The sequence below is a fragment of the Pleurodeles waltl genome, chromosome 9, assembly GCF_031143425.1.
Source record: "Pleurodeles waltl isolate 20211129_DDA chromosome 9, aPleWal1.hap1.20221129, whole genome shotgun sequence".
Taxonomy (NCBI): Eukaryota; Metazoa; Chordata; class Amphibia; order Caudata; family Salamandridae; genus Pleurodeles; species Pleurodeles waltl.
This window is the reverse complement of record NC_090448.1, coordinates 183175830-183201625: the sequence shown is the minus strand read 5'-3', so window position 1 is coordinate 183201625 and position 25796 is coordinate 183175830.

The window sequence follows — 25796 nt, the reverse complement described above, 5'->3', positions numbered from 1 at the left end:
CCCTCAGCGCCTTTTGCAGCTCATCCTTCTTGGATGAGCTCTTAATGGGACAGCCAACATTACTACAAAACTGCTTCAACTGAGCCACTTTGTAGCTCTCCAATTTCTCCAAGTCAAAAGCAGCTTCAGCTAGGGCATCTCCAGACTGAGACATGATGAGAGGTTAAAAAAAATATGCACAGTTCCAAAAACAGAAAAGCAAGTTCTCAAATGAAGTTTCAGAAAAGTCAATCACGGGATCAGCGAAAAAAGAGAAACTGAATGCAGAGAAAAACAGTCCACGTAAAAAAACAAAAATCACAAGACTAGTAGTATATGGTCACGTAGTGGTCTGAGATCAAAACAGTAGTGTACACTTAATTACTGTATGTCAAGTACAAATACAAGTCCAAATCCCGACCGCTGGTCACCAATGTTAGAAATGGGGTCTTTGGTTGACAGTCAGGTTACCCCCTGTTCAAGCAAGGACCCTCACTCTAGTTAGGATAAAAGAGAATCACCCTCAGCTAACCCCTGCTTACCCCCTTGGTAGCTTGGCAGAGCAGTAGGCTTAACCTCAGAGTGCTGGGCGTAAAGTATTTGTACCAACACACACAGTAACTTAATGAAAACACTACAAAATGACACAACACCAGTTTAGAAAAATAGGAAATATTTATCTAGACAAAACAAGACCAAAACGACAAAAATCCAACATACACAAGTCAAGTTATGATTTTTAAAAGGTTTAAAATAAAAAGAGTCTTTAGGTAGTTGTAACAACACACTAGCGCTGCTAGCGTGTAAATGTACCTGGTTTGCGTCAAAAATAACCCCGCACGGGCGGTGTGCGTCGAAAGTAACCCTGCACGGCTGTGTGCGTCGAAAACAACTCGGCACGGCGGTGCGCGTTGAAAAAGCCAGCCACACGACGATCCGAAAGTCCCGCGGCGCAGGGTGCGATCTCTCAGCCTCCGTCAGCGATGCTGCGCGTCGTTTCTCCTGCTCCGGGCGTCGGTTTTTCGGTCGCGTTTCCTGCGGCGTCGTTTCTCAGCTGCGGAACCGGCGTCGCGTCGTTTTCTCAGCCGCGATCGGATTCGCGTCGATCTTTTCTCCGCACGGTGCTCGGTGCGTGTATTTTTGTCCTTAGGCTGCCAGCCTCTCCTTTCAGGGTCCCAGGAACTGGAAGGGCACCACAGAGCAGAGTAGGGGTCTCTCCAGAGACTCCAGGTGCTGGCAGGAAGAAGTCTTTGCTATCCCTGAGACTTCAATAACAGGAGGCAAGCTCTACATCAAGCCCTTGGAGATTTCTTCTTCAAGATGGAAGGCACACAAAGTCCAGTCTTTGCCCTCTTACTCTGGCAGAAGCAGCACTGCAGGAAAGCTCCACAAAGCACAGTCACAGGCAGGGCAGCACTTGTTCCTCAGCGATCAGCTCTTCTCCAGGCAGAGGTTCCCCTTGATTCCAGAAGTGTTTCTAAAGTTTGTAAGTTTGGGTGCCCTTCTTATACCCATTTTAGTCTTTGAAGTCACCTTCCTTCAAAGGGGACTCACACCTTCTTGTGAAATCCTGCCTTGCCCAGGCAAGGCCTCAGACACACACCAGGGGGTTGGAGACAGCATTGTCAGAGGCAGGCACAGTCCTTTCAGATGAGAGTGACCACTCCACCCCTCCCTCCTAGCAGAGATGGCTAATCAGGAAATGCAGATCACACCCCAGCTCCCTTTGTGTCACTGTCTGGTGTGAGGTGAAAAACAACCCAACTGTCAAACTGACCCAGACAGGGAATCCACAAACAAGGCAGAGTCACAGAATGGTTTAAGCAAGAAAATGCTCACTTTCTAAAAGTGGCATTTTCAAACGCACAATCTCAAAATCAACTTTACTAAAAGATGTATTTTTAAATTGTGAGTTCAGGGATCCCAAACTCCACCTGTCCATCTACTCTCTAGGGGAATCTACACTTTAATCATATTTAAAGGTAGCCCCCATATTATCCTATGAGAGAGAGACAGACCTTGCAACAGTGAAAACGAAATTGGCAGTATTTCACTGTCAGGACATATAAACCACATTACTATATGTCCTACCTTATCCATACACTGCACCCTGCCCTTGGGGCTACCTAGGGCCTACCTTAGGGGTGCCTTACATGTAAGGAAAGGGAAGGTTTAGGCCTGGCAAGTGGGTACACTTGCCAAGTCGAATTTACAGTGTAAGAATACACATACAGACACTGCAGTGGCAGGTCTGAGACATGATTACAGAGCTACTTATGTGGGTGGCACAACCAGTGCTGCAGGCCCACTAGTAGCATTTGATTTACAGGCCCTGGCACCTCTAGTGCACCTTACTAGGGACTTACTAGTAAATCAAATATGCCAATCATGGATAAACCACTTACATATAATTTAAACAGGAGAGCATATGCACTTTAGCACTGGTTAGCAGTGGTAAAGTGCTCAGAGTTGAAAAGCCAACAGCAACATGTCAGAAAAATATAGGAGGCAGGAGGCAAAAAAGTCTGGGGATGACCCTGCAAAAGCAAAAGTCCAACAGTCACTTACATACTCACATACTGTGTTCCTACAAGGACACCATTGTGCATTATGCAGCTCTAATGTGTGCCATCTAGCAAATCTCACTTTTCACTATGTAACAGAAGTAGTGAAAAGTCAATATTCAGACAATATCAGGTCCCATCTGCAGTGCATTCAGTACCAACCTACTCTAACAACTCTTACAATAGAGTATGGAAACAAGTCACAGAGTTGGATGTACAACTAAGGTATCCTGTGCAGCAGCTGTCAATGTCATTGTAGGGAATCATGTTAAGGCACTGTCAGCATCTCACACAAATGCAACAAAAAAAACATTTTAACCTGAACTCTGTGTCTCCCTCCCTCCACAGGTAACATTTCCATTTCCACCATGGAGAGGATACCAGAGACTCACTCCCCCTCTGGATGAAGGCCCCAGTGAGGACAAAACCTTTGGATGTCTGGACACAGACAAACAAACTGGCCCATCTGGGACATCTGGTCATTCACTGACTCTCAGACTCACCCTGCCCATATCACCTCCTACCAACCTTGTTGTATCAATATCACAGGCAACCATTCACCCCCAAACCTGTATCATCTATTATGTGCCCCACAGTACAGGTACCTGAGTCCAACTTTGCCACACCTGCCAATGATGGACCTGCAACCACTGAGAGTGGGCACACTGTGCCAGGGGCACAGGCACGTGGGGGGATCGTGCGTGGGAGGGATGCTGTGGGCCAAAGGATGGGTCCTCAAGGGGACACAACTGACCAGCAAACCATCTGCCAAGTCTTGGGAGCCAACCAAAGTTTACAAGACAGGATAGGCCAAGTCATCACCATGTAGATGGAAAATATAAAGCTGCAGAGGGCCCACCACCAGGAAGTCATGTGGCAGTGGCAGGCACAAACTGCTCACCTGGCTTCCATTGCAGGGGTGCTGAGAGATATCAATACCACCCTGAATAGTTTTTCTACACAACATCTGACCCCTTCCACTACCAATGAACAACATCTGTGGCTGCTAGTGGAATGGAGGCCCTGCCAGGGGAAGGGCATGCCTCAGACACCCTTCCCTCTGTAGCTGAGGAACCCCCCACAAATGTGGCCATCAACCCAGACATCCAGCAGGAGAAGATGCCCAGACCAAACCCACTGCCAGGAAGAGAACCTCTCCTGATAAGACCCCCTTATGTGCCACAGATACACCCTGTTGACTGTTCTGAAACCTAATTCCATTTTTCCCTGGTACAAGGACACTGGACTTGTTTTACCAATTGGTGTAGGAGCTACCCTGATGACTTCACCCATCACTTTTATGTTCATTTACTTTACTATCATTATTACACATTTTGTTTTGATATGAACAATAAATCACACTTAAATACAGGTCCTGTGTATTTGTCCTTTATCATCCATGTACAATTTTTATGCATGCCAACTCTGGTGTAGTCATGTCCCCCTTTATTGTACAGCCATTGTAATGGACATCAAACAGGGACTCCATCAGCAGGAGACTCATTACAACAGAGATGTCACAGGACAGATGGCAAAGAGGTTGAAATCCATCTCTGTTCAAAGTTATAGGTAGAATTGTAATCAGCTCATAGAGCATGACTGAGAGTAGCATCAAGATGTATGCCAATGTGTCATACAATGGTAAAACACAGGATACAGAAGTCAGGGTCATGGTAATCTACCTACAAGGCAGGGGCACACTGATAGGTCCTCTGTATCACCTGGTATAGACTCATCACATACCCACACCATAGCTACTAAATCACATATCCCATGGAACATACAAAGATGATAGCTGAGGTACTAGGTACTGAAACATTTAATTTACATTGGTCCCATAGGTGTGGATTGTCACTCACCTATGTCAGTCTACAGTGACATGCACCTTGGTCTGCAAAGTAAGAACACAATGACAGCTAGAATGAATGTAGATCACAAACTACCCCACCCATTGTGAGGCGAGAGGATATCATCCAGCATTTACACATGTGCCAGACACTTCTCCGGACACATAAAACACCATTTGACAACCTCCTGTAGCTAACAGGTGAAAGGTACTGTAAAAGACTTTTCCACCCCAGTGTTATAACGGTATAACAATCATGATTACACCCCACTTAAACAACACTAATATTACCAGGTTTCAGTCATGCACACTTCATCGGTCTGTCAGCAATTTTCATCTGCTTCTGACACAGTATTTCTTAAGCCTAGATTGCTGAGCCAAACAGGATCTAGGCAATCTGTGAGTGAAAGGAAAAAAGGATAGGACATAGCACAAAACATTCCTCACATCAGAGAAGTCATTTCCATAAGTGTAATTTAGCATCCGCTGTAACAATAAATAGGCTGTAGAACACTCTGTCCTGTACACAATACAAACTTTCAGTCTGCATTCACAACTTTCTCATAGACATTGGAGCTCACTACACTCCCATCAGATCATGCAAGAAAGGAGGTGTCATGTTAGTCATCTACATCTAGTTGTACAATTACATCACAACACTAGGTCTACTTCACACACCTGTTTGTCAGTTGAAGTACTGATTGATGAGATCTGCCCTAGAGTCTCCAGCTCCATCTTCCTCTGGCCTTTCATCACTTGGCATATCAGATTTCCACCCCCAGGATCAGCTGCCTCCCCCTCATCTGGTATCAATGGTATCTGATGTTTCAGGGCTAGATTGTGGAGCATGCAGCAGGCAATTATTAATTAACATGCCTTGTGGGGGAGTACAGGAGGGCTCCTCCAGGCAAGTCCAAGCACCTAAATTTTACCTTCAGCAGCCCAAACGTTTGCTCAACTACATGCCTTGTCCTCCTGTGGGCCTCATTGAAGCGGACTTCCCCTGGCATGGTTGGGTACCTCACTGGTGTCAACAGACAAGGACGGTTTGGATAGCCAGAGTCACCTGTGAACACAATGTGAGAAATACACAAACATGTATGTGTGACATGCTATATTGTGATGGCAAGAGACATAAATCGCAAACACACATTTCAATGGTAACTTACCAACCAGCCAGGCCCTCTCTGTAGAATCGTGTCATTAGCGGTGCTACATTGCTGTTTCGCATGATGAAGGAATCATGTGCAGATCTGGGATGTTTGGCTGTGATGCCATTAAAGGCTCCTACCACATGTGGAATGTGTCCCATCTCATAAAAGTCTTCCTTCACATAGGCCAAATCTGGTCGGTGGAGAAACCTGATGTAGCTGTCCTGGTGTTTCAACAATGCACACAGTACATCCTTCAAAACCAGACTGAACATAGGCTGAGACACCCCTGCTGTTAAATCCATTAACTGTTAAAATGAAGGGACCTTGTGGCCAGGAAGTGTAGCACTGACAAGACTTGAATGAGGGGAGATATGCAATAGGAATTGCGAATGACAGGCATCAAATCTGGTTCAACCTGATTATAAAGATCCATGATGGTATGACGATTCAGACGTTATGTCTGTATACAACGTCTTTCCTCCATGGTGTGCAGGTCTACTAGTGGATGGTACACTGGTGGTTGTCTTACTCTCCTCATGCCATGGTAACTATGTGAACATATGTAAACATAGTATTAGAAATGCAGAATGCACACATCATGTACAGCTAAATACATTCCTCACACTACTACATCTAACATATACAGTACAACACATAGCTATCTCCTTCATGCACGTTGACGACCAATGGGATTGAATTTATGAAATCAACTGTCACTGTCAATGTGTGTAAGACTAATCTGTTATGCATGATTCACACATATTTTTGGACTTCATCTGCATTTTCCTGAAATATAGGATCCTCTGAGTAGCTATAAATAGCTATAAACACATGTCCTATAACAACACAGCATTTACAGCACAGATGCTCAAAAGGTCACTTAAACATGAGGGCAGTACTTTCAGATGTACAGCACAGTATGGGGTTAAGTTAATGACGCAGATTATGAGCCATTTCCATACATAAAATGTGCTCAAAATGGCAGGCGCCTGACCTACTGTACTGGACAGGTGGAAGTGACCTAAGTCCGCCGGTGGAAATCGTTATGACGGTAGGCGGTCACAACCGTGGTGTAACCTGCCATTGGAAGACATTGCTGCCTTTGGCGGACTTGGGCCAACGGCGATACCTGCCGGCGGTGACGGTCATGTAAGTGGAGGCCGTGACCACCATCGTCTGCAGTATTGCTCACTTGGCTCCTGACACTGCTGCCAGCTAGACCTCCACAACCTGAGCTGTTCTGTACTGCCTCTGGGAGCTATCATGCCACATCTTGTAGGTGACACAAACCCTGTCTTTATCCCTGAAGAGCTTGAAAAGCATGTGGAGTAGGTTCTAGCAAAATGACAAACCTTATGCAATGTAATAATTCATGCATTGTGTGTTGATATTGCATATTAACTTTTTGCTTCGCAGGTATTTATTTTGAAATGTCATTAATGCTGTTTGTAATGTATTGTTCATTTTCAAGCCTTTCCTGCAGCCTGGTTGGGTGTGGCATGTAGGCAGGCTTTAGTCTATTTGAGGAACCCAGCCCAGCTCCACATGCTCACTATTCAGAGGTCCCGGTGCAGAGCAGCAGCATTTTCCAGGGCTCCTGTTCCGGAGGCCTACTTGGACATTTCCTGGCCCTGTCCTCATTATCTTGCTGATCTTCAAGCAGGACGGTAAGGCGGAATTCGGGATAGGCTTCGACTCCGTTTTCTAGAAACATTTGAGTTTTTTGGCTTTGTGATTTACAGTGTGTGCGATTTATTCTTGGCACTTGATCCTTACAGTTCGGTTCGGCAGAGTGCGCGATCATTTCGAGGCATTTGAATCTTGATGGTTGAATTGGCAATAGTGTGCGCGATTCATCTTGGCAATTAACCCTTGCAGTTCGGATCGGCAGAGTGCGCGATCATTTCAAGGCATTTGAATCTTGATGGTTGAATCGGCAACAGTGTGCGTGATTCATTCTTGGCAATTGACCCTTGCAGTTCGGATCGGCAGAGTGTGCGATCATTTCAAGGCATTTGAATCTTGATGGTTGAATCTGCAACAGTGTGCGCAATTCATTCTTGGCAATTAACCCTTGCAGTTCAGATCATCAGAGTGCCCGATCATTTCGAGGCATTTGAATCTTGATGGTTGAATCAGCAACAGTGTGTGCAATTCATTCTTGGCAATGAACCCTTGCAGTTCAGATCGGCAGAGCGCGACTTGAGTCCTGATGCACAGTCTGGAAATAATGTGTGCAATCATTTCTGGGCAATTGAATCTTGAAACTTAGATCAAACAGAGTGTGATCTTTCTAGACAAAACAAGTTTAGTCAGTTTACCTATTCTACAGTATAATTCATGAATCCTATAGCAGTTACTTCTTTGGGAACGAATGTACTCTTTGATTCTTGTTGTGATGTAATTGCTATTCTAAGGATTAACTTGAGAAAGTTCAATGTTCAGAGTATATGATTATAAAAAGGTCACGTTATTGAAAAGTTCTTGATCTCTCATATTATTAGAGCATAAAGAGTTAAAACAAAGTTCATGAAGATTAATGTGAATGACCTTACTATTGTGTTGTTAACTCTTGCTTCCACAGGTCTCCTTCCCCGCTGTTCCCAACCTAAACCCCATCCCCCGCTTGACCATTCTTTAACTCTGTGCTATAATAGCTCGTAGAGTTTGGAGCTGCCAAGAGGTAGACGTATTGGGAAGAGGCGCAAACCACGAGGATCCGGTCTCGCTGACAGTGTACCATTAATGTAAACTAGTAAAGGTGTTGATGCATGGAAATGTTATATTGTGAATCATGTGAGCTGAGAGGGTGGCAATGTGTGCCAACTTGCTATTACTGATGTGTACTGTCTACTTCCATTGACATGGTGCATGTGGACATGACTTTCTCCTTTTGTCCGTGTCATCCATGCAGGTCAAAGCCCATCGGAAGAAAGCGATTCGGTGTGCCATCGCCAAGCAAGTATGGACCCTGGGGATCCACAGCTGGCAGAGCAACCACTGTAGGAACCGACGGGAGGACCTGAGATACTGTGCCATCGCCAGGCAAGTATGGAGGCTGGGGACCCACAGCTGGCAGATCACCCACTGTAGGAAATGGTGGGAGGACCTGAGACACTGGGCCCAGAAGACTTCTGAGGCCCAGCTGGGGTTGTCAACCCAAAAAGGGAGGGGTGCCCGTCAGATCCTGACCCCCTAATGGCCCACATTTTGGCAGTGGCCTACCCTGAAAAGGATGGGCATTTGAAGGCAGCACAGCAGCCACAAGGGTGTAAGAACTGACAGAACCCATGTACTTTCCTCAGATAATTTGATGTATGCTGTCTCAGTATTGCAGCTGTGACGATGTTGTAGGTGCTACAGATATGCTGACTACTGGGAATACATGGTACTGCAGTTGCCAATATATGGAGACTGAGATGTGGCCTTTGTATCGTGCATGGAAACATGTTGATCACCTGTGGGCAGCAAAATGTATGACTCCATGAGGAGATGCACATGTGACTGAGCCATATTTGTGACTCTACACAGCCATATTTGTTTGTAAGCTGCTGCACCATTCTTCCCACCTAGTGTCCCCAGGTTGGATCATCCAAAAGGTGTGTTATGTTGCTCTAAGGTGTCAGACCACTCCTATTTCAATGGATCTGCTCTATGTGCAACATTGGGTCTGACATATTAGTTACAGGGCCTAGTTATCCTGTGTCCTGAAACAGTTAGAGACTTCATGAGAGGATGACATCCAAATCAGGCTTTGGTATGGCCAATTTAGTACTGTCCCTATTTGGTTAAAGGAGATGTCCCCGTTGTCATGTCATAGTCATACAATACGGTATATGAAGTTTGAGAAGGGTGGACATCCCATAATGGGGTACTCATGTTGTCTATTAGCCCTTAACATTTCTTGGTATTACATTGAAATGTCTACAGATAACTTATATCCCAAAGTGTTTGTTGTAGAGAAGGCAAGCGACTAGGCTGTTTTAGCCTTTGCCCATGTGCATTGTCCATGCTAGATATGCCAATACCTTACAGATAATATGGTATTTGCTGACTACATCATTTTTCAATTGATACTTTGTGCCTGATCATATATTGTAGACTATTGTTTCCTAAACTTACCTTAGCTGATCTGAGGCTGTTTAGATAGGTTTGGTTTTAGCTCAGAACATTTTTACTTGATTTTGTGACGTAGCAGAAGTTCCAAATCACACACACCTGTTGATGTTGCGGGATATGTTGTCAGTAAAATAGCTTTTGTGTAGGTACATATGTCATTCATGGGTACATTGGTTTTCAGTTGTGTAAGTGTTTAATCAGGACTTAGCTAATGAGAATCAATTCAGGGCAGCTGTAAGTGATGTAGGTGTACTCATGAGGTTATATAGAGGCTCTGACTCAGCATGTCAGGTGGAATGTCTTGAGCCCTCCTAGCACATTGCATGCTGTCCATTGTTGTGTTGCTTTAACTAGACTTTGTGATTTTCTGTGGATGTGTCATGTGCGCTAGGTGGCCCCCAATTGCAGTACATGGAGTTGTTGTGTATTTGACAATGTCTCTGAATAGTGACTGCAGAAATTCCTGAAATCTCATAGCTGTTTTCCAGACATGGAATGTTAAATTGCGATGGCCAGTGTGTGAGATATGTTTAGAATGATCAGCAAGGCGTGTGATTGAAATGTAAGGTGCTAAGTAGTATGTGAAGTGCGATAACTTTCCTTTCATGGAACATGACTTTTGTTGATGGACTGGGCAGGTGTGGGGTCAGAGTAGGCATGATATTGTGTTATTTGTCACTTGCATTTCCTTAGAATGATATGATGATGGACAGTGATGAGCTGTATGGGGAATAAATCTTTGCTTTAGCCAGGCCATGATAAACATGATGTCTTAGAGGACAGGTGATTTGATGGGATGGTCAAGTATTTCTCCAATAGCTTGCTTATGTTGTCGGTGAGACAGATGACAAATGGAGTAGTTGGAAGCATTATGATGTAGGCTCTAAAGGGTTTTTAACTAGGGCTTTCCTAGCAAGAGATGTATTCCTACTGTTGTGCATGTTGCAATGTGTGTGTGAAGAATGTGATGACCCCCTCTCTCCCTCTCTCCCCCGTCACTCCCTCTCACTCTCTGTTTGTGTACATCAGCATGTGAAGGAGACGAGGCACAGGCAAGTGGGGAATCTGCCGGCCACGGGACCCAGAGTGCTGAGACCACCGACAGGGTGGGACCCAGTGGCCCGGAGGGCAAGGGGAGTGCCATGGGGGAGATAGGATCGACGTAATCATCCTCAGACTCCTCCTCCCGTGGACACTCACTGGTGTTGGCAGACCCATCTAGGACCATCCCAGCACCATCATTGTCTGCCATCACCCTTTCTACCACTGCCCTCTCTGTAGCTCCCCACCCAGTTGGCCATGCCTGCTCACCCGAGAGGGTGAGCAGCTCCTTTGTCACTGGCACCTCTGCCCCTGCCCCTGTCAGCCCTGCCGCCTTCAGTGAGGAGGCTATTGACCTCCTGAGGTCAATCTCTGTGGGTCAGTCGACCATTGTGACTGCCATCCAGGGACTTGCATCTCAAGTCTAACAGAGTAATGTGTTCCTAGAGGGCATTCACAGTGCACGGGCTGGCCTACAGAGATCCTTTCAGGCTCTGGCCTCAAAACTGACGGCAACTAGTCACCCTTTGTCTTCTTCTCCACTCCACCTTCCTCTTCCCAATCCCAAACTCCTCTTCCCCGACCCAGCCAAACCATACAAACAAACCAGCATGCATCCACCTCAACATCCAAGGGTAGCTCACACAAACATAAGCACAAGACACACCGCCGGAATACACACAAGCAACATACACCTGCAGACACATCAACAGTCACTACCTGCCCTGTCACCCCCAACATCCCAAGCATCACAGCTGACACACCTAAAGATATCACAACAACATTCACAGATCCAGCCACTACACCTCTCTTACCCACAGATACATGACAGCAGACCCTCAGACATCCACCACAGTCACTACACCCGCAGACACCACAACCTCAGAAACATCTACATGCGGCACATCTACCATACCTGCAGTCACAGCCCCAAAAGGCGGTCACTCATCAACCAAGCATCTTCCAGCTTCTCCACCCCTCCTCCCAAGACACATAAACGCCCACACTCACCCACCCAACAGACACCCACCACCCACAAGCATACCTCGCACAAACATGCACCAAAGACATCCACAACAATACCTCAGACAACCACTCCCTCTCCCCCACACCCAAATGTTTTTGCCATGACCGTATCCATGTGTCAAAGAAAGCTTTCCTCTGAGAGTTTGCCCTTTTTCCCACTTCTCTCTCATCCTGTGAAACCCCTAAATGTTTCATGTCCCTCCCCAAGTCTGGCCCTTCCACCTCTCAGACCTACCCTGCCCCCCTGCAAGTACTCATGCCCCTCCCCCACAATGACGTCAACCCCTGCCAAGAGTAACCAACCCTCCCCTAAGTTTCACTCTAGGCCCTGCTCTCAAGCCAAGCCCCAAAGGTCCCCATCCCAATCCAAAGCCCAAAGCGCCCCTCTCGTCCCCTCCTAATCTCTGATGTACCTGCCTGTCCCCTTGATGCCCCTATCTGTGGAGGGTACATGGCAGTCAGGAGTCAAGATGGGGGCATACACATGTGTTTTGTGTACATGTTGCACAATATTATCTCAGAGGATATACTCCCTTAGGAGGTAAGTAAAATACACAAAATATACTCACAAACCAAAATCAGGTAAGTAAACAGTTAGAAAAGTAGTGCAAACACTGTAGAATACAATAGTATGCAATAGGCCTAGGGGGAACACAAACCATATACTAAGAAAGTGAACCACTTAGGGACCCCAGGCCTAGTGTAGTGTGTAGAGGGTCACTGGGAGTGTAAGAAAACACTAAGGGTGTCCAAGATACCCCACCCCAAAACCATGAAACGTAGGAGTAAAGTTACCCTAATTCCCCAGAAACACACTAAAGTCGTGATAGGAGATTATGCAAAGACCACAACAGACTGCAAAGCACTGAAGACGGATTCCTGGACCTGAGGACCTGCAAAGGAAGGGGACCAAGTCCAAGAGTCACGATACTGTCCGGGGGGGGGGGGGCAGGATACCACTAACTGCCTCTGGGTGGAAGAAGCGGAAGATTCTGCAACAACGGAAGATGCCAGGAACTTCTCCTTTGCACAGAAGATGTCCGACTGCATGCTGGAGGATGCAGAGTTTTGTTCCACACAGAAAGACCGCAAATAAGCCTTACTAGCTGCAAAGGTCGCGGTTCAAGAAAATGGATGCTGCTCGGGCCCAGGAAGGACCAGGAGGTCGCCCCTTGGTGGAGGAGACAAAGGGGGTACTCAGCAATACAGAGAGCCCACACAGAAGAAGGCAGCACCTGAAGAAGTACTGGAACACAGGTTCAAGAAAACTGAGCATGGCGGTCATCTCAACACTACAAAGGAGGGTCCCACGAAGCCGGTGGTCAACTCAGTGAGTTCAGCAATGCAGGACGGAGTGCTGGGGACCAGGGCTGTGCTATGCATGAAGGATTCCTTGCAAAAGTGCACAGAAGCCTAAGCAGCTGCAGTTCACCCAGTACACTGGATTACTGTCTGGCGTGCGGCGGCAAGGACTTACCTCCACCAAATTTGGACAGATGGACACTGGACTATCGGGGTCACTTGGATCAAGCTCCTGTGTTCCAGGGACCACGCTCATCAAGATGAGAGGGGACTCAGAGGACCGGTGAAGGAGTTTGGTGCCTGCGTTAGCAGGGGGAGGATCTTCTTGCTACTTTGTTGCAGTTTTGCAGGTGTCCTGGAGCAGTCAGCGGTCGATCCTTGGCAGAAGTTGAAGAGGGAGATGCAGAGGAACTCTGGTGAGCTCTTGCATTTGTTATCTGAAGAGAAGCCCACAGAAGAGACCCTAAATAGCCTTAAGAGGAGGATTGGCCACCTAGTCAGGTAAGCACCTATCAGGAGGGGTCTCTGACGTCACCTGCTGGCACTGGCCACTCAGAGGCCTCCATTGTGCCCTCACCCCTCTGCTTTCAAGATGACAGAGGTCTGCGACACACTGGAGGAGCTCCGGGCAGCAACCCTGGGGTGGTGATGGACAGGGGAGTGGTCATTTCCCTTTCCTTTGTCCAGTTTCGCTCCAGAGCAGGGGCTGGGGGATCCCTGAACCAGGGTAGACTGGTTTATGCAAGGAGGCCACCATCTGTGCCCTTCAAAGCATCCCCAGAGACCAGGAGAGGCTACTCCTCTCAGGCCCTTAACACCTATTTCCAAAGGGAGAGGGTGTAACACCCTCTCTCAGAGAAAATCATTTGTTCTGCCTTCCTGGGACTGGGCTGCCCAGACCCCAGAAGGGCAGAAGCCTGTCTGTTGGTTGGCATCAGCGATAGCTGAAGTGACAACCCCAGAGAGCTGGTTTGGCAGTACCCGGGGTCCATTCTGGAGCCCCGGGGATGCATGGGATTGGAACCACAATCCCATATTTGGCTTGGGGGGACAATTCCATGATCGTAGTCATGTTACATGTCCATGTTCGGAGTTGCCATTGTGTAGCTACATATAGGTATTGACCTATATGTAGTACACATATGTAATGGAGTCCCCCACTCACAAAGTTTGGGGAAATTGCCCTGAACTATGTGGGGGCACCTTGGCTAGTGCCAGGGTTCCCTCACACTTAGTAACTTTGCACCAAACCTTCACCAAGTGAGGGTTAGACATATAGGTGACTTATAAGTTACTTAAGTGCAGTGTAAAATGGCTGTGAAATAACGTGAGCGTTATTTCACTCAGACTACAGTGGCAGTCCTGTGTAAGATTTGTCTGAGCTCCCTAGGGGTGGCAAAATAAATGCTGCAGCCCATAGGGATCTCCTGGAACCCCAATACCATTGGTACCTAGGTACTATATACTAGGGAATTATAAGGGTGTTCCAGTGTGCCAATGAGAATTGGCAAAAATGATCACTAGCCTGCAGTGACAATTTTAAAAGCAGAGAGAGCATAAGCACCGAGGTTCTGATTAGCAGAGCCTCTGTGACACAGTTAGGCACTACACAGGGAACACATCCAGGCCACAAACTATGAGCACTGGGGTCCTGGCTAGCAGGATCCAAGTGAGACAGGCATAAACAAACTGACACACAAGTAAAACTGGGGGTAACATTCCAGGCAAGATGGTACTTTCCTACCAAGACTCCTCCTCTGACTTGGCTTTTATACATCTCCATTACTGTTGTGACAGTGAAACGGGGGATCTACTGGCAAATCTCAAAATACCCCTGCTTTTTGTTTCAGAGGCATAATGCATTTTGACGATTGAGCTTCCCACTTGTGCGAGTCCTCTTTTACACCACTTAGTTTTGGAGCATTGTTTTCCCAATAATAGAGATAGGGGATGCAAGCGTTTATAAAGAGTAAGAAAAGTTTAGGAGCCAGCACACATCCCTGTCTCACCGCCTTCTATAATGGAATTTCCCCCGTCAGTTCACCATTCATACCCCACCTTATTCTGGCAAAACTATCTGAATATAACTCCTGGATCAGTTTTATCAAAGGGCCTGGAATTCCAGCCCTACCCAGGATTTCCCATAGTTTATCTCGAGGGACCAAATCAAAGGCAGACTGAGAACTACAAAGGTGACAAAAAGTCTTCAAGCATCCAGGTCAACAGTTTTACATTTGATTGTAAGAAAGCGGAATACCTGGTCTACTGTGCTTGTCTTCTACTTAAAGCCTGCCCGAAGGTGGGATAATATATTGTTTTCCTCCAACCAATCCTGGAGCCTACACAGGACCTCATAAGAAAAAATCTTCTGCAAGTTATCTAAACGACTTATAGGTCTGTAATTGCCCGGGACTGATCTATCCCCTTTTTTATGAATTGGAATTCCAAGAACGAGGGGGATTGCAGCCCGCTACAACTGCGTTAGACACATTGGCCCCCATTAAGACAATGGCAGTAAAAAACACCTATCTCCGCGGCGTCCATCCGTCTGCCATATTATGCCCACAGCCGGATTTCCGCCACAAGAAGGCCCTAGTAGCTTTGGAGGCAGAGAAGTTGTCCCAAGAGAAGACGAGGTGGGCAAAGAGTGAACAAAGAGATGGTGGCAGCGATAGAGAAGCTGTGGTGCCCATGGGTAATGGATTCTGTCCCAGATTACCCAGTCACTTGTTTCTGCTTATGTAGAGTGGGATGACATAGACAAATCATTGAAGGCCTTTGAAAGGGCTCTCCTGATGAGAAGGGTTAAGCCCCAATATTGGGGTTCACTCCTATGGGAGTTGGTCCCAATATCTGGGAGGGAAAGGCTCCTGACCCTAGGGAGGAAGAAGCAGATTCCTATCCCAGTATGAAGGGGTGTTTAATCAAGAAGTTTGGCCTGACCCCACAGCAGTACAGAATGAAGTTCAGGGATACCTAGAAGGTCAATACCCAGTCTTGGGTTGACTTTGTAAACACCTCACTTAAGGCACTAGAGGGCTGGATACATCCCACAGCAGTACAGAATGAAGTTCAGGGATACCTAGAAGGTCAATACCCAGTCTTGGGTTGACTTTGTAGACACCTCACTTAAGGCATTAGAGGGCTGGATACATGGCAACAAAGTAAATACTTACGAGGGGTTATACAATTTGATCATGAGGGAGCAGATCATGATCAATTGTATCAAAAAGAGGTTACACCAGCATCTAGTGGACTCTAAGCTGACCAACCACAGAGAGCTGGGGGAAGCAGTTGATGAGTGGTTGTGAACCAGGGTGATTGTCAAGCCACAGGGGGGAGAGTACAATAAAGGGGGGTCAGGTTCCCAAAACCCTAAAGAGTGAGGTGGTAAGACCACCACAAAAGACTCCCTGTGTAGTCCAGAGCCTAAGAAGGAGGGGAGTAAATCCCACTCTCACTCTGACAAGCAGAGGCAGGGAGGCAGGGAGATCCAGGATTAAAAAAGCTCTTGGACAATAACGCCTGCTTTGACTGTCAGCAGACAGGTCACTTCAGAGGCGATGCAGCCTGTCCCAAGAGGGTAGTTTGCACTGGGCTGTCCAGTATAGCCATAGAGGAGGACTCATCAGATGATGAGGTCCTCATAGCAGTGGGCTGGGAGGCAGGTCAAGATGGTAAGCTGGTGATCCCTGAGGGTGAGAGTAGACACTTTCACCCCATTCAGGTAAATGGGATTCCTACGACTTGCCTGAAAGACACCTGTGCCAGTCACACTATAGTGAGTGACCGGTTGGTTTCCCCAGACATGTATGTCCCAGGGGAGACAAGGAGAGTCAGGTTAGCCACATGTGAGGTCACCACCAAACCTGTAGCCATAGTGCCCCTAGAGAGGGACGGTATCCTTGACTGGTTTAGGGTGGTGGTCAGTGCTGACCACCCCATAGATTGTATCCTAGGCAATGACCTCCCAGAGGTGAGTCTGATCCCAGATGGGGCGGTCACCCAGGTGCCCCCGAACCCAAAGTTCTGGGGAGCCAGTCCTTATAGTTAGGAGACAGGGGTCCAGAGAAAAGGGAAGTAGAAAAGGATGAGTAGGACACTCTCAAAGAGAGTTCCAGTGAGCTCAAGGCATTCTGCCCCAGAACGGGGAGCCCAGAATTGGCACTGGTAAGGCCTCACCTGACCCCAAGGAAGTCCTGCGAAGTCAGGCAGCTGTCCAGCTGAAGGGTGTTGCCCCTGCACTAACAGAAAGGAGAGTGGATGCCACAGGATATGGTAACCCCCCACTCTAAGTAGCAAGAGGGGTGTCAGTACCCCACAGTTGCCCCTAAAGTAGCTCACCCACATGTCAGTGGAGAGCGTAGGGTGTGGTTCTGGGCAGCTGTCAGTAGTATCTGCTGGGTGCTGGCCTTCATGGCAGTACAGCACTTGGGCTGGGAGGCAGACCCCAGGGCCAAAAGCAAAGTTGGCCCCCTGACCCGGTTGGTCATGGTGGGGTTGCTGAAGTGTTGGGTGTCCTCTTTTGATAAGCTAGGTATTGCCCTAGCAAAGTCAGGGATAGGGGAGGTATTACTGCTGCTGCTAGGCCGAAGGTGCTCACCTGCAGCCCGGCTGACAGCCCAAAAGTGCCAGTATGGCGGCATTATGGAGGTTTGGTATAGGTCAAACCGCCAATCTCGTAATATGGCGATCTTTACCCCTGGCCCGTTGGCAGTAATGCTGTCACCGCAAGTCTGGCAGTCTGAAGACCGCCAGACTCGTAATGAGGGTCTCTGTTTTTTCTCCTATTTGGCAGGAGATTCAAAATGCTCCTGACAAGTGGGAACAAATACAGGTTTCCCTGCCTGTGCCGATGCGGGCAGAGAAATTTCCATTTCTGGGAGCTGAGCTCCCTGGTACATAGCCAGTGGCGTAACTGAGCTTGAGAGCCCCTCCTGCAAATTTCATGGAAAGGGTGCCCCCGACCCACTCAATAGCTCTCAGCCCAGGGAGCCGCTGCCTGCACCCAGTGTACTATGCTCAGGGGCCCCTCGTGCTCAGGGACCCCCTGTACCACAGGGGTTGTGAGGGCTATTGTTATGTCAGTGAGCCAGCTGCGAGGAATGGAGTCCCTGGGGCCACTAATGGCTCAGGGAGGAGGGTTACATGGCACCATTTCATTTAATCAGGTTGCGGCCCCAGAGGATGGGGTCCCCAGACCCATTAGAGGCTCAGGGAAGGGTCATGACCCTCTTACCATTCCTGACAAATATCAGCCTCAGAGGTGGGGATTCTGGGTCCTGTGATGACATGGAGCCTAGGGCAACCTATCCCCTCTCCACATTCTGAGAAATGTCAGTACTGAGGTGGGCTTCCTGGGGTATGTGATGGCTCAAGGAGGGGGACCGCGGGTCCCTTCTCCCCATATACAATAATTTCAGGAGGGCTCTGAAGGGCCAGCAAAGACCAGAGGTGTGGGGCACACCAAGAGTAACACAAAGCACCTCAGGACATTTTCAAGATCCCAAAAGAGTCCAGAGGGATGGCGGCCTCACTGGGTCACTCTGCAATTTTTTTTTTACATATTCAGGACAAGGGACTAAGGCCCTCATTACGACCCTGGTGGTCGGTGATAAAGTGGCGGGATTACTGCCAAGAGGCTGGCAGTAACTACCGCCAAATTATGACCATGGAGGAAAGATCTCCGAAAGACAGCCAATGTACCACACCGACCGCCAGGGCGGAAACAACAGGCACAACAGCAGTAGCTGCCTACAGCCAGGCAGAAGTCAAAGTTCCACCGACCGTATTATGACAAGACCCTCCGCCACCTTTTCCGGGGCGGTACCAAGGACATCAAAAGCCTGGCGGAAACAGAGCTCAGAAGTGAAAGGACTCACCATTGGTGACACAGGAAAGAAGCACGCCGCCATGGAGCCCAAACTGCATGTATTTCCGTTAATATTCTACGTTCTGCTCCAACACGAACTCCAATGCCGGCAAAGACGATGACGGTGAGTACAGACGCCTAGCACACAAGGGAGGGGGTGAGGAAAAAGAGAGTGACACACACACACACACCACACACATCCCATACACACACACCATACACACAACCGGATGCACAAGAAAACAAGTTAATCCCCCTAAATCGGCTGAATAATGCAAGGACAACACAAATTTACTAAAGTGATTGCAATAAGATCAACACATTATAAAAATAATTCAGCCAATGTAACAGATATCTACAAATGTACAGAAAAAGGGACAATGCCCAGTCCTCAGTTCGCATGGGCCACATGGCCAAGGCCCCACTTGTCACCTGCATCAATACGGAGAGAACACTGCAGGGGCATCAGTTGGCAAATAGGCAGGCACCTCAGGGGAAGGAGGGGGCACCTCAGCCTGGAGCAGAAACAAGACCACTGGTTCTAGTAATGGGCAACATGCCCATTACTCTGTCCTGGGGAGTGCAAGGCCACAGTCTCTGTAGTGGGTGTCTTCCCCACTGGTTCTGGGGAGTGATAGGTCACAGTCTCTTAAGTGGGTGACTTGCCCACTTGTTCTGGAGGGGGCAACATGCCCTGTGCTTGGTCCTGGGGAGTGCAAGGCCACAGTCTCTGTAGTGGGTGTCATCACCACTGGTTCTGGAGGGGGCAACATGCCCTATGCTTGGTCCTGGGGAGTGATAGGCCACACTTTCTTGAGTGGGTGTCTTCCCACTGGTTCCGGAGGAGGCAATATGCCCTGTGCTTGGTCCTGGGAGCGATAGGCCAGTCTCTCGAGTGGGCATCTTGACCACTGGTTCTGGAGGGGACACGCCGCACAGCAGCCCATGGAGGCAGGATCACATTACGTCCACCAGTGGTGACGGCTGCACTGTGGTGGTGCTGGTGGTGGTGGTGGTGGAAGGCTCCTGCACAGCCCCTGCACCCTCAGATGGCTGCACAACCACGGTTGGTGGAGGGGGCTCCGTGACAGCTGCTGGTGCAGACTCCTTGCCCTTCTTGCCTGCTGGTGCAGGCTCCTTGGCTTTCTTGCCTGCTGGTGCAGGCTCCTTGGCCTTCTTGCCTGCTGGTGCAGGCTCCTTGCCCTTTTGGCTGGCTGGTGCAGGCTCTTTGCCCTTTCAGCTGGCTGGTGCAGGCTCCTTGCCCTTTCGGCTGGCTAGTGCAGGCTCCTTGCCCTTTCGGCTGGCTGGTGCAGGCTCCTTCCCCTTCTGTATATGTGGCCTGGAATCCTTTCTACCATGAGTAGGTGGGGATGGAACTGGGCCCGTGCACTGTGTGGCTGAGGTGCTTGGCTGGGTTTGTGACACCCTTGCCATACATGCAGGACGGGGACAGGGGTAGGGAAGAGGTCAGTGGTGGAAAGGAAAAGTTTCTTAGGGGCATTGGGCCGGGAAGAGGGAGAAGGAATGGGAGTGGAGGATGAGGGAGTGGTTGTTGGTGGTGTTTGACTGTTGGATTTGGGTGCAGGTGCATGGGCTGTATGCTGCTGTGAGGTGGATGGCTGTTGGGTGTCTGAGTGCTTGCATTTGTGTACTTTAGGTGGTGGGACAGACACAGTGGGAGAGGACACAGGGGACATGTGCATGGATGTTGTGGAGGTGTCTGCCAGTGAGGTGTGTATTCTGCTTGGTGTTGTGATGATGCAGATAGTGGATGATGATGTTGTGCATGCAAGTGTGAGTGTGGACGTATCTGGGTGGGAGGTTGAGGAGGAAAGGAGGGGGAGACAGTGGAAATAGTGGATGTTGTTGTGTCTGCAGCTGGATGGTCTTTGTGTGAGTGCCTGTGGGATGAAGTGTTTGCCTGTGACACTCTTGGGTGTTGTCCGGTGTGCATGCTCGTCTAGCTGTATGCATGGGATGGGTTGGGGTGGAGGGGAATGGGACTGGGAAGTGGTAGATCGAGGGGTGACGGTAGAAACAGGGACAATGGCTGCCATCAGAGAGGAGGACAGAGCCTGGATCGATCTCTGTTGGCGCGCCAATCCACTATGAATGCCCTCCAGGAATACATTAGATTGTCGCATCTGGGCTGGCATCCCCTGGATGGTATTCACATTGGTTGACTGACCTACAGAGATGGATCTCAGGAGGTCTATAGCCTTCTCACTCAGGACAGCAGGGCTAATTGGGGCAGGGCCTTAGGTGCCTGGGGCAAAGGAGATGCCCACCCTCCTGGGTGAACAGGGACGGGCAACTCAATGAGGGCTGCTGGGAGGGCGGTGCTGGTACGGGGGTGGCAGTTGTACCTGTAGCTCGGGTGGTCACAGAAGTGTCCGCCCCCACCAGGGAGCGTCCATCGGAGGAGGTATCTGTGTCTGTATTGTCTTCTCCAGTCTCTGCTGTGGTGCTCCCCTCGCCCTCCGTCCCACTGGTGCCCTCAGTGATGGAGGACTCTGCCTCCTGGGTCCTTTGGAATGAAGCTCCCTCCTTTGCCAGTGCCTCTGCTCCTCTGCCAGATGATGCTAATGCACATAAGGACAGGATGACAAAACAAGAAAGGAGGGGAGAGAAACCAAGGATACACTGTGTCAATGGCTGCACCAACACCACTGTTGGCGTACACAGCACAGTCACACACAGGCAACAGGCCTACGCACTACGCATTGCACCACCACTGATATTGCTAGGCACCAAGGCATGAGGAGAAGCACATAACGCCAACTGTAGCACACCTGGGACCCACGCAGCCCTGACCAGTAGTGAATGCTTACAAGCTAGGTAGGCAGGATTATCCCTTCGCAACCCTAGCCACCAAAGGACTTACGCTGCTATGTCAGGCCTGGCCTAGGGGCCCGCACTAAAACACATCCACTACCCGGATACCACCCACCAGCCATAAATTGTAATGATAGCCACTGTACTCACCCACTTGTGGCTGCTGTGATGCCCTCAAGCACCCAACCAGCTCTGTATAGGCCACTGCCAGTCTGTGGGCCATCAGGGGTGTCAGGGTTTGACGTGCACCCCTTCCTCTTTGGGAGGCAATCCCCAGCTGGGCCTCTTCCAACTTCCTTGCCCAGCGTCTCATGTCCTCCCACCGTTTCCGACAGTGGGTGCTCTGCCTGCCATAGACCCCCAGGGTCCACACTTCCTTGCCGATGGCACGTCATATACCCTTCTTTTGATGGGCGCTGACCTACAGAGGCAATACACAAAGGAAAACACCATTAGACAAACAGTCCAGCCAGTTACACATATAGCCCACCATACCCGTTTCCATCACCATTGGCATACACAACTTGTACACCACAAAGATGACATCCACCCACCCCCCTTACAAGGAGGCCTTCACACACACAACTCAATGCATTCATGCCACATGCATCGTGCCCACAGTGTACTCACCTGTTGATCTGGAGGCCCATACAGCAGTCCGTACTGGGTTAGAACTCCTTCCACCAGTCTCTCCAACTCCTCCGAAGTGAAGGCTTGGGCCCTTCCCCAGTCACACGGGCCATCGTAGGTTCCAGACACAGGTCACAGCAGCACATGCAGTGCAGGTCCTCTCCCATGGAAGGTCAGGGAGCAAGTGAGGAATCAGATAGAAAATGGTGGTCACGTCCGCGGCGGTGCACACCGTCACCGCCAGCGTAGATCACCATTGGCCACTGTAACCCATCTGGCCCAATATTAACCAATCTGGAGTTGCACTGCGGTTCTCAACCGCCTCCCTCCAAGGCTCACAAAGTCAGCGGAATTACCTCACTTCCACATGTCCCTACACACAGGACAGGCAGACACCATTTCATGGGGGGGCAGCCCTATGGATTCATGCTGTGTCACAGGTGAAATAGGCACATACTGGAAAATCACACTGACCCATTACAAGTTCACACATTTCAAGCTCCTGTTGTGGCTCCAATGTTCAGCTTGTGACAGCCTCCTCACTCATGTGTCCCTTAGATACCTACTGCTGCGGATGAGTAGGAGATGGAGACATACCCCCATGTACAGACCCCTGGTGGACTTGGCAACAATGGAGGACAGGCACATTATCCTCACCTATAGACTTGACAGGGCCACAATCACAGAGCTGTGGGCCCAATTGGAGCCTGACCTAATATCTGCTATCCGTCACCCCACTGGGATCCCCCCTCTTGTGCAAGTGCTATCTGTACTCCATTTCCTGGCAACTGGTTATTTCCAAGTGACAGTGGGCTTGGCAGCAGGAATGTCACAGCCAATGTTCTCAAACGTGCTGACAAGAGTGTTGTCTGCCCTGATAAAACACATGTGCAGCTATATTGTTTTCCCCCAGGTTGAGGATTTGGCCACAGTGAAGGTCGAGTTTTATGCAATGGCACATATCCCCAACATAATTGGGGCAATTGATGGTACACATATTGCATTTGTCCCCCCCCCCCCCCAGCAGAGCAAACAGGTGTTCAGGAATCGTATAAGCATAAGTACGTTGTAATGAGGCACATGGGCGAACCAGAAGGATCATTGAAAGGACCTTTTGCCTCCTGAAGGCCAGGTTCCAGTGCCTCCATCTAACAGGTGGATCCCTGTGCTACTCACCCAGGAAGGTCTGCCAGATAGTAGTGGCATGCTGCATGCTGCATGTTGCACAACCTGGCCCTCATGCGCCATGTCCCTTTTCTGCAGGAGGCGACTGGAGATGCCCATGTGGCAGGAATAGACCATGTGGACAGTGAGGATGAGGAGGCAAAGGATGAGGATGAGGACAACAGAACATCAGTTATACGACAATACTTCCAATGGCACACAGGCAGGGCAGTGTAACTTTACATTTCAATGACTTTGGTTGTAATCTGTGTAGCAATGGCATGCTGATATTTCCCACCTCTATGACCACTTACTGTTCCCTCTGGCAATTCATTTGTTGGTGAATTGACATATACTCCTGGTGTGATCACTTCAGCCAGCTACAGGTCACTGATCTATGCTCATTCTATGTACAGTTAATGTGCAATGTTTGTACCCGTTTCAAAGAATACATATTTGATATACTTAACATACTCCAAATGGATTTTTTTCAAAGGGTGTCAATTGAAGTGCTAACAAAGGGAGAAAGTGCAATGGTATGGGGTGAGAATGGAGGAAAGTCCAGGGTATTGTTCCAGTCTGTTTGTAGCACAGGTGCATTCCCCAAGGTGACAAAGGAAAGGGAGCAATGGCAGTTCAAGGGGGACAGGGTGACTGAGTGTGACACAAAGGTGACAATCAGGAGAGTCTTAGTTCCTGGTGTGGGTCCTGGCAAGTGTCTCTGGCTTCTGTCTGGATTGCAGGGGACGTGTGCGGGGTGGTTCATCTTCTGCACTGGATTTGAGTGCAGGTGCATGGGCCTGCAGGGGGAGTGGTGCTGGTGGCCTGTGAGTCCTGTGGCGGGCCTCCTGGCCACTAGCAGCAGCAGAAGTGGAAGGCTGTACACATGTCTGGCTAGTGGAAGGGTCCCACTGGTGTAAGACTGCCTCCCTCATAATGTTGGCCATGTCTGCTATGGAGATCAGGGTGTTGTTGATGGCCTGCAAGTCCTCCCTGATCCCCTGGTACTGTCCCTCCTGCAGCCACCTGTCCTCCTGCACTTTGTACAGGATCTGGCCCATCGTGTCCTGGGAATGTTGATTGGCTCCCAGGATCTTGGCGAGTGCCTCCTGGAGAGTCGGTTCCCTGGGCCTGTCTTTCCCCTGGTGCACAGCAGTCCTCCCAGTTTCCCTGTTGACCTGTGCCTCTGTCCCCTTAATCATGTGCCCACTGCCACTGACCCCAGGTCCCTGATTATCTTGGGGGCAAGGTGTGGCCTGGGATCCCTGTAAAGGTGGGAACACTGCTGATTGACGTGTCCTTGGGACAGAGGTGTGAGTACGCTGGGTGGGTGCTGTGGTGGTGTTTCCAGATGGGGGAGGCTCTGTGGTGGTGTGTGACTGGGCTTGGGTAACCGGCTTTCCAGTGGTCCCTGATGGGCCAGGTAGATCATCCAGATCCTGAAGAAAGAGTTACTGTCATCACTGTGGGCCTCTTCTGTTGGGGGACTGGATAGTGATGGCATCTCCTCTCCGCTGACATTGGCTGGGGTACCTGTAGGGGTGTAAATGATGTGTTATGGTTTATGTGTCTGACATATTGTACATCTGTGGCTTCACCTCTATGGTTGGATTTGCCCTGCCAGCTTTCACTTATGCATGCTAGTTTATGGTGGGATTGTTAGTTCTCTATGGTGTGCATGCTTTAGTGATGAGTGTCCATGCAGGGCTGTGAGGGGTGTCCATGCATTGGTACAACAAGCAGGGCTTGGCATTGGGATAAGTGAGATGTGATGGTGGAGTGTGTGGGATGTGGTGGATGATGGGAGTGAGTGGGAGGGTGTGTGATGACATGCAGGTATGGGGGGTGATAATTGTTGAAAGTTGACTTACCAGAGTCCAGTCCTCCTCCGACTCCGGCGAGTCCCTCACGAGGCAATATTGCAACACTTGCTCCTCCCATACTGTGAGTTGCGGGGGAGGAGGTGGGGGTCCTCAGCCAGTCCTCTGGATAGCGAGCTGGTATGCTGCTGCAATGTAACGTACTTTCCCCCGTAGGTCGGTCCACTTCTTCCTGATGTCATCCCTAGTTCTGAGGTGCTGTCCCATGGCGTTGACCCTGTCCCCCATTCTCCACCAAAGCTCCATTTTCCTGGCTATTGATATCTGCTGCACCTGTGCTCCAAATAGCTGTGGCTCTACCTTGACAATTTCCTCCACCATGACCCTTAGCTCCTCTGTGAAACAGGGGTGTCCTTGTGGTGCCATGGGTGTTATGTGTGGTGT